The following is a 14,651-nucleotide window of genomic DNA, read 5'->3' as shown; positions in this document are numbered from 1 at the left end:
TGTGTTTGCATTGTAATCTGGGTGAAGCTGGGCCCTGACCTGATTCCTGTCATCCCAATCTAGGTCATGAGAAATGTGAGTCCACTCAGACCAGCCAGCTAGATAGATAGAAAGATATAATCCTGCATCAAAGATCCGCCATCATATTTTACAGTCAGTATGAGGTACTTTTCTGCATTGGCTTTGCGTGGCTATAAACCTCTATTTTCATGTAATCTGACCATAGCACCGCCAGTGTGAGTTAGATAAACGGCATTGGCACTTGGATTGGAAGTTCATGATGCCATTGACCTTAACAATGGCCCCAGAACCAGTGGAAGCAAAATAGCCCCACGCACAACAGTGGTGGGTTTTGCGTCGAAAAGAGGAATCATATGCAGAAAAGAACCCCATACATACTGGATCTTTGATGTTGTGACGCTATTTTGCTTGTTAAGGTCAACGGCATCAATAACTTTATCCAGTACTAGGCCATTTTAGCCGAAAACTTTGTTGCCTCTGCCAGGCGCCAGAAACTTGGCCACAAGTGGATCTCCCAGCAATACAATAACCCCAAGCAAACATCAAAATCCACAAAGAAATGGTTAATTGACCACTAAATCAACATCTCAGTCTCCGGACTTGAACCTCATTGGAAATCTGTGGTTTGACTTGAAGAGGGCAGTCCAGAAACGCAGACGAAGGATAACAGCTAGGCTACCTGCCACACTGTACTAACAACATGGTATTTGCAGTATGTAATTGCAGTCTTTAAATTTGATAGTAATGTCTATTATATTGTACACATGATAATTATACTAAAAATGGCTACTCAAATGACACCCTATTCCCCATATAGTGCACTACTTATGATAGGGCTCTGGTCAAACACAGTGAACTATATGAGAAATGGGGTGTAATTTCAGATTGACCCTCTATTCCCTGAAACAAAGCGCATTTGTTTAGCAACGTCTCACCTCCAAAAGGTTATCCTTAGGTCATTCACAGAGGCAGGCCTCGCTCTGAAAGGCTCTAGGCCCCTCAGGACACTATAAAACACAATATATACAACGGATGTGATATAAAATTAGAAAAATGATTCTAGGAACCGTCGTGGCGCCGCTGCGTATTGTGCCTGTCAATGTTAACTCAGAGTTATGTCCTTATTTGCTCAAAGAGTCTATTACACAAGCTGTTCCTACGGATGTAATGTAATTCATGACCTAAGCAACCTAACAGTGGTGCTTTTTCAGAAAGCCCAGTTTCAACGTCTGGTAGTTTGTTCTGCATTCACATGTCACATGAGTCAAATAATAATGGTTGTACATGTGTGTATATTTTCCATTCTTCATCAAAAGCAAATTAGTGATGACATTATCATTGGTGGTAAACTACTCTGTATGCAATTCCAGCACAGCAAATACTTCAATTGTTTAAGCATATGTTGCAGAACAGTGATTCAAAACTATTTTCAGAATATTGACAAAAAAAAACATTGACTCTATCAGTGACGTCGTTGACCAGCCACTGACAGAGTTGACAACAGATACTTAAAACGGACATATTTTTACCTCTAAATATAAGAGTTCAATACAAACATTTGTAAAATTTGGAAAATGATTCATTTGATAATCCCCAATAAAACCATAACCATTCTACCAGATCAATTCAGCACTCTGATGTTAGACAAAATCTGACAGAGTTGATGTTTTACGGAGTTGACAAAAAATGTCTTCTTCATTCAAGTGGTATATAATAGTCTCTTTCCTCAGTTGCTTTATGACTCTAAAACCTAAATTAATGTAACATAGAACAGGAATTTTGGTCCAACTATCTTAATGTATCAGGCAGATGGAGTTGACAGTTTATGGTTATGACCATGGTGATTCCAATATTGTTTGTTTAAATCTATCAAAGTAGAGAACTCTGTTGTGCTACATGTACTGAGGACATGAATAAGGGGTCCTTATGGTATAACTGACCCTGCTCAGTCCTGATTCATTTAGGATTTTAGACAAATCTGACAGAGTTGACCAAATCTCCAGACACATCTTTTAGGAATCACAGTTTTGAGAGAAATATGCTTTAAAGTCACAGAGGGCTATTACAAGAAACTACATTAGAACATTTTTCAGTTAATATCCATTATTTTTGGAGAGCTTGGAATGGGGATCCTTCGCTCCGGACAAAGGCATTTCCAGGCATAGAGCCGACATGGAAATTAATAATATTGAAAATATTTTGAAAATTCCAAAAGAAAATCTTTTCCCTTATAAAATTCCCCTAAATGTAAATTTTAAGCTCAAATAATGCAACAAAATAAATTGTTTTCATCTATAAAAGCTTGTGCCTTGCCGGAGGTTGTGCAATGCCAGTATGTAAGCCTATTTCGCTTTCATCGTTTATCCTATTGAATCAAATGGGCAATGAAGAAGTAGTTCCACATTTCCACATTGTACTAGTCCACATTGTGCAAAGGTTAGCTTATGTCTGCAGGGAACCTGTTTACATTGGCCATCCCATGTGTCCTCAGTGGAACTCATTGGATTGTCATTAATCACGTTTTCCAAGGAAATCTTTTCCCAACAGTTTGTTGTATGTCTGTGTTATATTTGAATTGGCTGTGCTCTCACAGTCCAGAGTCCCTGACACTGTGGCCCAACACATCTGACACAGGGCTGTCACTGTACTTCCACACTTTCCACACTACTGTAAGACATTTTTTTATAGAAAAAAATCTAAATAAGACAGGGAATACTCAATTTCATCCTTCATAAAGGCTTAAAAATGTGTGTTTGTAAAAACAAAATATTTCATTTAGAACACTGTCTTGCCCCTTCAAGAAAGTGTTAGACAGGCTAGGTTGGAATTGAAGCCAAAGCTAAATCTCCCAATCTTAACAACTCCATCCATCATGTATGAAATGATATATAACATAGATGACAGGTTTGAGCATGAAGACAGCCTGAGCCTGGGGATCCAGTTGGAAATGATTGCATTCAAGGAACTCACTATTTGCCATCTAGGAACACTATTTGGCTTCTTGGAACTCACTTGTTCAATTCACATGTCTCTGCCAAGAATCATCAGCCCATCCTTTTTGTTGATGGATGGAGCCCATGTTCAACCCAAAGACATCCTGGTCCAACCAGAAACAGACACCAGATGAAAGGGGGGAGTATTTGGAGATAAAGAGGTCTCTAGGAGCTTTATAGTCAAGGTTATCTGTGATGGTTTGAGTGTTTTACAAGGGCAGAGTGCAGTAATAATGCAATCAATAGGCTGGCATAGGTGAAAGATGATCTGACAACATGCTAGGATATTACATTTTACATTACAAATACACACTCTCATTAGCGTTTCATGATCAGTATCTATCTTTCATCGAGGCTTTTCCATTCCCATACTTAAGAATCGATAACAGAGAACATGAGACAATTTGTCCACGATACACAAAGGGCCATGAGGAATATTTTACAGGACTATTTTGTAGGGGCAGCAGGTAGCCTAGTGGTTAGAGAGTCAGTAACTGAAGGGTTGCTAGATCGAATCCCCGAGCTGACTAGGAAAAAATCTATCGTTCTGCCCCTGAACAAGGCACTTAACCCACTGTTCCTATGCAGTCATTGTAAATAAGAATTTGTTCTTAACTGACTTGCCTAGTTTTAAAAATTGCAAACGTATTACCCCTGATCACCTCTGCTGACATATTGGAGATTTAAAATGGAGATTTAAAATGGATATTTATAACGAATGTGTGCTCGTAATTATGGGTACGAAAATAAGAGTAGACCTTGCATGATCAGTGTGGCTGAGAGTATCAGTGACCACACACACACACAAGCGTGGAGGTTATTGCCTATCAAAAGGGTGAATGATCCCCTCTAATAAACCAAAGGGGTGTCATACGAGATAAACAACGCTGCTCATTAAGTTAATTGTTCAGGATCAAATGTATGGATTTCTGTTGCTATTGTTCATTTTTGTGGAGCGGAGCAATTGTGCCCAGGCACTATAGGGCTTGATGTATATATATGTATATATATATAGAGGGAGAGAGAGAGAGATAGAGAGAGAGAGTGTTTTTCAGACTCTCGCTGCATGCTGGTTGAATTACTATTCATCCTTTTGTTCTGGTTGAATTGGTATACTTATTCCTTTTGTTAGGTTGTACAACAGCACTAGTGAAATTAATATTCCTGCTTGCACTACAGGATGTATGATAATAAAATACTTTAATTTTACATCCAATATTCTATGGTGATGGAAAAAATTTGATGTGCTGAAAAAGGAGCACATAAAGTCAAACATTTTGCAAAGGAAATTGTAATGGAGTTGCTGTACATGAAGAAACCAGTCCATTGAGGGTTACACACAGCAGGGCCATAACCTAAATGCCATTATACCCTAAAGTACCCTGACTCAACTCATTGACTCTATAAAAGCATTTTCCAATACTTAATCTAAGGTGATGACATAGCTGACCCAGTACATTATATAAAGTGCTGTACTTGAATTGTATATGTTGGATTGTGGCCTAAGAAGATTACAACTGTATTAGAAGAGCATGGCATGCAGTTACTGTAGGCCTAAATGACAATCTACTGATGAGAATCTAGTCCATGGGAGGGTCATACATACAGTACATTCGGAAAGTATTCAGACCCCTTAACTTTTTACACATTTTGTTACGTTACAGCCTTATTCTAAAATGGATTCAAGAGTTTTTTCCCCTCATCAATCTACACACAGTATCCCATAACGACAAAGAAAAAACAGAAATAATTTATTTACATAAGTATTCAGACCAATTACTCAGTACTTTGTTGAAGCACCTTTGGCAGCGTTTATAGCCTCGAGTCTTCTTGGGCATGATGTTACAAGCTTGGCACACCTGTATTGGGGAGTTTCTCTCATTCTTCTCTACAGATTCGCAGATCCTCTCAAGCTCTGTCAGGTTTGACGAGGAGTGTCGCTGCACAGCTATTTTCAGGTCTCTCCAGAGATATTCAATCGGGTTCAAGTCCTCTGGCTGGGCCACTCAAGGACATTCAGAGACTTGTCCCAAAGCCACACCTGCATTGTCATGGCTGGGTGCTTAGGGTTGTTGTCCTGTTGGAAGGTGAACCTGCCCCAGTCTGGAGCAGGTTTTCATCAAGTATCTCTCTGTACTTTGCTCCGTTCATCTTTCCCTCAATCCTGACTAGTCTCCCAGTCCCTGCCACTGAAAAACATATCCACAGCATGATGCTGCCACCACCACGTAGGGATGGTGGCAGGTTTCCTCCAGACGTGACACTTGGCATTCAGGCCAAAGAGTTCAGTCTTGGTTTCATCAGATCAGAGAATCTTGTTTCTCATGGTCTGAGAGTTCTTTAGGTGCCTTTTGGCAAACTCCAAGTAGGCTGTCAAATCAAATCAAATGATATTGGTCACATACACGTGTTTAGCAGATGTTACTGCGGGTGTAGCGAAATGCTTGTGCTTCTAGCTCCGACAGTGCAGTAATATCTAACAAGTAATATCTAACAATTACTCAATATATGCCCAATATACACAAATCTAGTAAAGGAATAGATTTAAGAAAATACAAATATATGGACGAGCAATGTCAGAGCGACATAGAATAAGATGCAGTAGAAAAGTATATGTAGACATTATTAAAGTGACTAGTATTCCATGCATAAAAGCGGCCAGTGACTTCAAGTCTATATAAATAGTCAGCAGCCTCTATGTGCTAGTGATGGCTATTTAACAGTCTGATGGCCTTGAGATAGAAGCTGTTTTTCAGTCTCTCGGTCCCTGCTTTGATCCATCTGTACTGACCTCGCCTTCTGGATGACAGTGAGGTGAACATGCCATTGCTCGGGTGGTTGTTGTCCTTGATGATCTTTTTGGCCTTCCTGTGACATGTGTCCTGGAGGGCAGGTAGTCCCCCGGAGGCCCAGTCCCCCGGAGACCCATCTGCTAGCTTTCTGAATCGCCTAGCTACTCACTGGACTCTATGGTCACTCAGCTACAATATGCCTTGTCTATTGTTGTTTTGGTTAGTGATTACGGTTTTATTTCACTGTAGAGCCTCCAGCCCTGCTCAATATGCCTTTTGTTCCACCCCCCACACATGCGGTGACCTCACCTGTCTTAAATGGTGCCTCTAGAGACAAAACCTCTCTCATCGTCACTCAATGCCTAGGTTTATCTCCTACCATACCCTTGTCTGTACACGATGCCTTCAATCTATTCTTCCGCGCCCGGAAATCTGCTCCTTTGACTCTGTTCCGAACGCATTAGACGACCAGTTCTTATAGCCTTTAGCTGTACCCTTATCCTGCTCCTCCTCTGTTCCTCTGGTGATGTACAGGTTAACCCAGGCCCTGTAGCCCCCAGCACCACTCCCATTCCCCAGGCACTCTCATTTATTGACTTCTGTAACCGAAAAAGCATTGGTTTCACACATGTTAACATTAGAAGCCTCCTCCCTAAGTTTGTTTTATTCACTGCTTTAGCACACTCCGCCACCCCGGATGTCCTAGCCGTGTCTGAATCCTGGCTTCGGAAGGCCACCAAAAATCCTGAAATTTCCATCCCTAACTATAAAATTTTCCGACAAGATAGAACTGCCAAAAGGGGTGGAGTTGCAATCTACTGCAGAGATAGCACGCAGAGTTCTGTCATACTATGTTCTGTGCCCAAACAATTCGAGCTTCTACTTTAAAAAATACACCTTTCCAGAAACAAGTCTCTCAACATTGCCGCTTTTATAGACCCCCTTCAGCCCCCAGCTGTGGTCTGGACACTATATGTGAATTGATTGCCCCCTATCTATCTTCAGAGTTCGTACTGTTAGGTGACCTAAATTGGTACATGCTAAACTCTTAGGGATCCCTTCACCCCCATTCCCGCTCGAATCCCGGACAACGGGATTGACTTCACAACATCCATTGAAATTGCAGTGTGCCAAATTCAAAAACATAAATATTCCAATAAAAATTCACAAAACATACATTTGTAATACAGCAAAATAAAGCTTAACTTCTTGTTAATCCAGACCCAGTGTCAGATTTCAAAAAGGCTTTATGGTGAAAGCAGACCATGCGATTATCTGAGGACAGCACCCCGCAAACAAACACATGAAAATCATATTTCAACCAGCCAGGTGCGACACAAAAGTCAGAAATAACAATATAATTTATAGCTTACCTTTGAAGATCTTCTTCTGTTGGTACTCCAAAATGTCCCGGAAACATCACAAATGGTCCTTTTATTCGATAAATCCCTTCTTTACATCCCCAAAATGTCAATTTACACTGGTTCCAACTTGCCCAACATGACTACAAAGTATCTAATAAGTTACCTGTAAACTTGGTCCAAACATTTCAAACAACGTTCCTAATCCAACCTTAGGTATCCTAAAATGTAAATAATTGCTCAAATTTAATACGGGATGTACTGTGGTCAATACCGGACGAAAACAAAGTGAAGCGTGTTCCAGGTCGCACGCACCAAAAGACTTGAGTCCATCTGAGTGACACATGGAAAGAACAGGACTACTTCTTAATTTCTCAAAAGAAAAACATCAACCAATTTCTAAAGACTGTTGATATCTAGTGGAAGCCATAGGAACTGCAAGCAGATTCCTATTAAAAAGGGCTTACCATAGAAAATTAATGGAAAACACATTGACCTAAAAAAAAATGTTTCCTGGATGGATTGTGCTCGGGGGTTCACCTGCCAAATCAGTTCTGTTATACTCACAGACATTATTGTTTTAGAAACTTCAGAGTGTTTTCTATCCAATTTACTAATAATATGCATATTCTAGCTTCTGGGCCTGAGTAGCAGGCAGTTTACTTTTTGGTATGCTTTTCATCCGGACGTGAAAATACTGCCCCCTAGCCTAAATAGGTTTTTAACACTCCAGCCATCCTACAATCTAAGCTAAATGCCCTCAATCTCATACAAATTATCAAGGAACCTACCAGGTACAACCCTAAATCCGTAACCATGGCCACCCTCTTAGATATCATCCTGAACAACAAGCCCTCTAAATACACCTCTGCTCTCTTCAACCAGGATCTCAGTGATCACTGCCTCATTGCGCGCGTAATGGGTCCACGGTCAAACACCCACCCCTCATCACTGTCAAACGCTCCCTAAAACACTTCAGCGAGCAGGCCTTTCTAATCGATCTAGCCAGGGTATCCTTGAAGGATATTGACCTCATCCCGTCAGTAGAAGATGCCTGGTGGCTCTTTAAAAGTGCTTTCCTCACCATCTTAAATAAGAATGCCCCATTCAAAAAATGTAGAACTAAGAACAGATATAGCTCTTGGTTCATCCCAGACTTGATTGCCCTAGACCAGCACAAAAACATCCTATGGCGTTCTGTATTAGCATCGAATAGCCCCCGCGATATGCAACTTTTAAGGAAAGTCAGAAACCAATATACTCAGTCAGTTAAGAAAGCTAAGGCTAGCTTTTTCAAACAGAAATTTGCATCGTGTAGCACTAATTCCAAAAAGTTTTGGGACAAAGTCCATGGATAATAAAAGCACCTCCTCCCAGCTGCCCACTGCGCTGGAGGATAGGAAACACTGTCACCACCGATAAATCTACGATAATCGATAATTTCATTAAGCATTTTTCTACGGCTGGCCATACTTTCCACCTGGCTACCCCTACCCCGGCCAACATCTCAGCACCCCCCACAGCAACTTGCCCAAGTCCCCATCTCCTCCCCGCTTCTCCTTCACCGAAATCCAGACAACTGATGTTCTGAAAGAGCTGCAAAATCTGGATTAGACAATCTGGGCTAGATAATATGAACCCTCTCTTTCTAAAATGATCTGCAAAAATTGTTGCAACCCCTATTACTAGCTTATTCAATCTCTCTTTCGTATCATCTGAGATCCCCAAAGATTGGAAAGCTGCTGCGGTCATCCCCCTCTTCAAAGGGGGAGACACTCTAGACCCAAACTCTTATAGACATACAACCATCCTGTCCTGCTTTTCTAAAATCTTCAAACGCCAAGTTTAGAAACAGATCACCGACCATTTTGAATCCCACCGTACCTTCTCCACTATGCAATCTGGTTTCAGAGCTGGTCATGGGTGCACCTCAGCCACACTCAAGGTCCTAAATGATATCATAACTGACATTGATAAAAGACAGTACTGTGCAGCTGTCTTCATCGACCTGGCTAAGGCTTTCGACTCTGTCAATCACCACATTCTTATCGGCAGACGCAATGGCCTTGGCTTCTCAAAAGACTGCCTCGCCTGGTTCACCAACTACTCATCAGATAGAGTTCAGATAGAGTTCAGGTGCCACAGGGTTCAATTCTCGGGCTGACTCTTTTCTCTGTAAACATCAATGATGTCGCTCTTGCTGCTGGTGATTATCTGATCCACTTCTAAGCAGACAACACCATTCTGTATCTGGCCCTTATTTGGACACTGTGCTAACTAACCTCCAAATGAGCTTCAATACCTTACAACACTCCTTCCGTGGCCTCCAACTGCTCTTAAATGCAAGTAAAACTAAGTGCATGCTCCTCAACCGATTGCTGAAAGCACCCTCATGCCCGACTTGCATCAATACTCTGGACGGTTCTGATGTAGTACATGTGGACAACTACAAATACCTAGGGGTCTGGTTAGACTGTAAACTCTCCTTCCAGACTTACATGAAACATCTCCAATCCAAAATTAAATCTAGAATTGGCTTCCTATTTCTCAACAAAGCCTCCTTCACTCATGTCGCCAAACATACCATCGTAAAATTGACTATCCTACCGATCCTTGACTTCGACAATGCCATTTACAAAATAGCCTCGAACACTCTACTCAGCAAACTGGATGTAGTCTATCACAGTGCCATCCGTTTTGTCACCAATGCCCCATATACTACACACCACTGCGACCTGTATGCTCTCGTTGGCTGGCCCTCACTACATATTCGTTGCCAAACCCCTGGCTCCAGGCCATCTATAAGTCTATGCTAGGTAAAGCACCACCTTATTTTAGATCACTGGTCACGATAGCAACACCCACCCGTAGCACGCACTCCAGCAGGTATATTTCACTGGTCATCCCCAAAGCCAATTCTTCCTTTGGCTGCCTTTCCTTACAGTTCTCTGCTGCCAATGACTGGAACGAAATGCAAAAATCCCTGAAGCTGGAGTCTAAAATCTCCCTCTCTAACTTTAAGCATCAGCTGTCAGAGCAGCTTACCGATCACTGTACCTGTACACAGCCAATTTGTAAATAGCACACCCAACTACCTCATCCCAATATTGTTACTTATCCTATTGTCTTTTGCACCCCAGTATCTCTACTTGCACATCATCATCTGCACTTCTATCATTGCAGTGTTAATGCTAAATTGTAATTATTTCATCTCTATGGCCTCTTTGTTGCCTTATCTCCCTACTCTTCTACATTTGCACACAATGTACATACAGTGGGGAGAACAAGTATTTGATACACTGCTGATTTTGTAGGTTTTCCTACTTACAAAGCATGTAGAGGTCAGTCATTTTTATCATAGGTAAACTTCAACTGTGAGAGACGGAATCTAAAACAAAAATCAAGAAAATCACATTGTATGATTTTTAAGTAATTAATTTGCATTTTATTGCATGACATAGGTATTGACATGCATGACATGGCCTACCTGGTTAAATAAAGGTGAAATAAAAATGTTTAAAAAATCATCTGTAAAAGTTTGTGAAGGTTTTAGGTGACAAGCCAAATTTCTCCAGCCTCCTGAGGTTGAAGAGGTGCTGTTGCGCCTTCTTCACCACACTGTCTGTGTGGATGTACCATTTCAGTTAGTCGGTTAGGTACTCCCTCTGCTGTTTCCTGAAGTCCATCTCCTTTGTTTTGTTGACATTGAGTGAGAGGTTATTTTCCCGGAACCACACTCCCAGATTCCTCACCTCTTCCCTGTAGGCTGTCTCATCATTGTTGGTAATCAAGCCTACTACTGCAAACTTGATGATTGAGTTGGAGGCATGCTTGGTCACGCAGTCATGGTTGAACAGGGAGTACAGGAGAGGACTGAGCATGCACTCTTGTAGGACCCCAGTGTTGAGGATCAGCAAAGTGGAGGTGTTGTTTCCTTCCTTCATCACCTGAGGGCGGCCCGTCAGAAAGTACAGGACCCAGTTGCACAGGGCGGGTTTTACGGGATTCTTCCGTTGAAGGAGAGGCGGACCAATACGCAGCGTGGTTGAAGTTCATGTTTTTTTAATAAAAAAAACTATACATGAACAAACTACAAAACAATAAATGTGAAAACCCGAAACCTGTCCCGTGTGGTACAAACACTGACACAGGAGACAATCACCCACAAAACCCAACACCAAACAGGCTACCTAAATATGGTTCCCAATCAGAGACAATGACTAACACCTGCCTCTGATTGAGAACCATATCAGGCCAAACACAGAAACAGACAAACTAGACACACAACATAGAATGCCCACTCAGATCACACCCTGACCAAACAAAACATAGAAACATACAAAGCAAACTATGGTCAGGGTGTGACAGCGGGGTTCAGTCCCAGGGCCTCGAGCTTAATGATGAGCCTGGAGGGTACTATGGTGTTGAATGCTGAACAGCATTCTTACATATGCATTCCTCTTGTCTAGATGGGCTAGGGCTGTATGCAGTGGGATGGAATTGAAGTGGGTCTAGGGTGATAGGTAAGGTAGAGGTGATATGATCCTTGACTTGTCTCTCAAAGCACTTCAAGGTGACAGAAGTGAGTGCTACGATAGTCATTTAGTTCAGTTACCTTTCTTGGGTACAGGAACAATGGTGGCCATATTGAAGCATGTGGGGACAGCAGACTGGGATAGGGAGAGATTGAATATGTCCGTAAACACACCAGCCAGCTGGTCAGCGTATGCTCTGAGGACGCGGCTAGGGATGCCTTGCGAGGGTTCACACACTTAAATGTCTTACTCACATGGGCCATCGGAGAAGGAGAGCCCACAGTCCTTGGTAGCGGGCTGTGTTAGTGGCACTGTGTTATCCTCAAAGCGGGCAAAGAAGGTATTTAGCTTGTCTGGAAGCAAGAAGTCGGTGTCCGCGACATGGCTGGTTTTCCTTTTGTAATCCGTGATTGTCTGTAGATCCTTTCACATACGTCTCGTGTCTGAGCCGATGAATTGCGACTTCGCTTTGTCTCTGTACTGACATTTTGGCTGTTTGATTGCCTTGCGGAGGGAATAACTACACTGTTTGTATTTTGCCATATTCCCAGAGAGTGCAGTTATTCCCTTCACAGGGCAATACATGATTGTGTTGAGGCACATGTACCTGGAAAGTTCTCCCATCTCCACAGAGGAACTCTGGAGCTCTGTCAGAGTGACAATCGGGTTCTTGGTCACCGCCCTTCTCCCTCGATTGCTCAGTTTGGCCAGGCGGCCAGCTCTTTGAAGAGTCTTGGTGGTTCCAAACTTCTTCCATTTAAGAACGACGGAGTCCACTGTGTTCTTGGGGACCTTCAATGCTGCAAATATATTTTGGTACCCTTCCCCAGATTTGTGCCTCAACACAATCCTGTCTCGGAGCGCTACAGACAACTCCATCGACCTCATGGCTTGGTTTTTGCTCTGACTTGCACTGTCAACTGTGGGACCTTATATAGACAGGTGTGTGCCCTTCCAATTCATGTCCAATCAATTGAATTTACCACAAGTGGAGTCCAATCACGTTATAGAAACATCTCAAGGATGATCAATGGAAAGACGATGCACCTGAGCTCAATATCGAGTCTTATTGCAAAGGGTCTGAATACTTATATAAATGTGTTTTTTCAGTTGTTGTTTTTTTTACATTTACAAACATTTCTACAATCCTATTTTTGCTTTGTCATTATGGGTTATTGTGTGTAGATTGATGTTTAACTTTTTTTTAATACGTTTGAGAATTAGGCTGTAACATAGCAAAAATGTGAAAAAAGTCAAAGGGTCTGAATACGTTCAAAATGCACTGTATATTGTAGGGCCACAACCACAATTTCTTTATACCACACATTGATATCAGGGCTAGTAGCATGTTCAACATTTTGATTGTTTCATCCTTCCAACTAAAAGTCCCAATACAACATATCACTTTACATTTGAGTATTGGGAGAAATTGATATTTTATCCGAATTTTATTTGATCTGAATTTGATCAAAGTCATGTCGAAAAGTGTAAAGAGACACACTACACAAGCAGCCAATTTGAATGTATTATGGATCCCCATTAGCAGTTGCCAAGGCAGCAGGTACTCTTCCTGGGGTCCAAACACTTTTTAAAAAACATTTATTTAATTAGGCAAGCCAGTTAAGAACAAATGCTTATTTTCAATAACAGCCTAGGAACAGTGGGTTAACTGCCACGTTCAGGGGCAGAATGACAGTTTTTTACGTTGTGAGCTTGGGATGTCGATCTTGCAATCTTTCAGTTACCAGTCCAACGCTCTAACCTCTACTCTACCTGTCACCCCATTAAGGCACTTATATTATATATAAAACAAAATAAAAAACAGCACATCATATAACATTATTATCTACATATCTACAATACAAAATGTATAATACCACCATACAACAATATTGCAATGTACGTGTGTGTAGAGTGCGTGTGCTAGCGCTTGTGTGTGTATGCGTTTGTCTGTACCTTTGTGTGTGTCTCTTCACAGTCCCCATTGTTCAAAATTATGTATTTGTACCAATTTTTTGAAAATCTGATTCAACTGCTTGCATCAGTTGCCTGATGTGGAATATAATTGCATGTAGTCATGGCTCTATGTTGTGCTGTGTGCCTCCCATAGTCTGTTGTGGACTTGGGGATTGTGAAGAGACCTCTGGTGGCATGTCTTGTGAGGTATGCATGCGTGTCTGAGCTGTGTGCTAGTAGTTTAAACAAACAGCTCGGTACATTCATCATGTCAACACAAGTAGTGATGAAGTCAATCGCTCTTCCACTTTGAGCCATGAGAGATTGACATGCATGTCCCTAATATTAGCTCCCATCTACTTTTAAGGGCCAGCTGACCTGTTCTGAGCCAATTGTAATACTCCTAAATCCTTTGTGGCACCTGGACCATACGACTGAACAGTAGTCCAGGTGTGACAAAACTAGGGCCTTTAGGACTTGCCCTGTTCATAGTGTTGTTAAGAAGGCATTGCAACGCTTTATTATGGACAGACTTCTCCCCATCTTAGCTACTGTTGTATCAATATGTTTTGACCATGACACTTTACAATCCAGAGTTACTCCAAGCAGTTGAGACACCTCAATTTGCTCAATTTTGTCACGTCCTGACCATAGAAAGCCTTTATTTTCTATGGTAGAGTAGGTCAGGGCGTGACTAGGGGTTATCTAGTTTATTATTTCTATGTGGGGTTCTAGGTGTGTTTTTCTATGTTGGTGTTTGTGTATGATTCCCAATTAGAGGCAGCTGGTAATCATTGTCTCTAATTGGGGATCATATTTAAGTAGCTGTTTTTCTCACCTGTATTTATGGGATATTGTTTTGAGTAAGTGTATGTGGCACCTCTGTTGTCACGGTTTGTTGTTTTGTTTATTGTTTGTTTTGCTAAGTTTCACTATTAAATAATTATGTGGAACTTAACATACGCTGGTCCGTCTATACAAACGATTGTGACA

Source organism: Oncorhynchus mykiss, chromosome 29, assembly GCF_057628025.1.
Source record: "Oncorhynchus mykiss isolate SJ-2025 chromosome 29, ASM5762802v1, whole genome shotgun sequence".
NCBI lineage: Eukaryota > Metazoa > Chordata > Actinopteri > Salmoniformes > Salmonidae > Oncorhynchus > Oncorhynchus mykiss.
The sequence above is the reverse complement of the archived record's forward strand: the minus strand, read 5'-3'. Positions refer to the sequence as shown.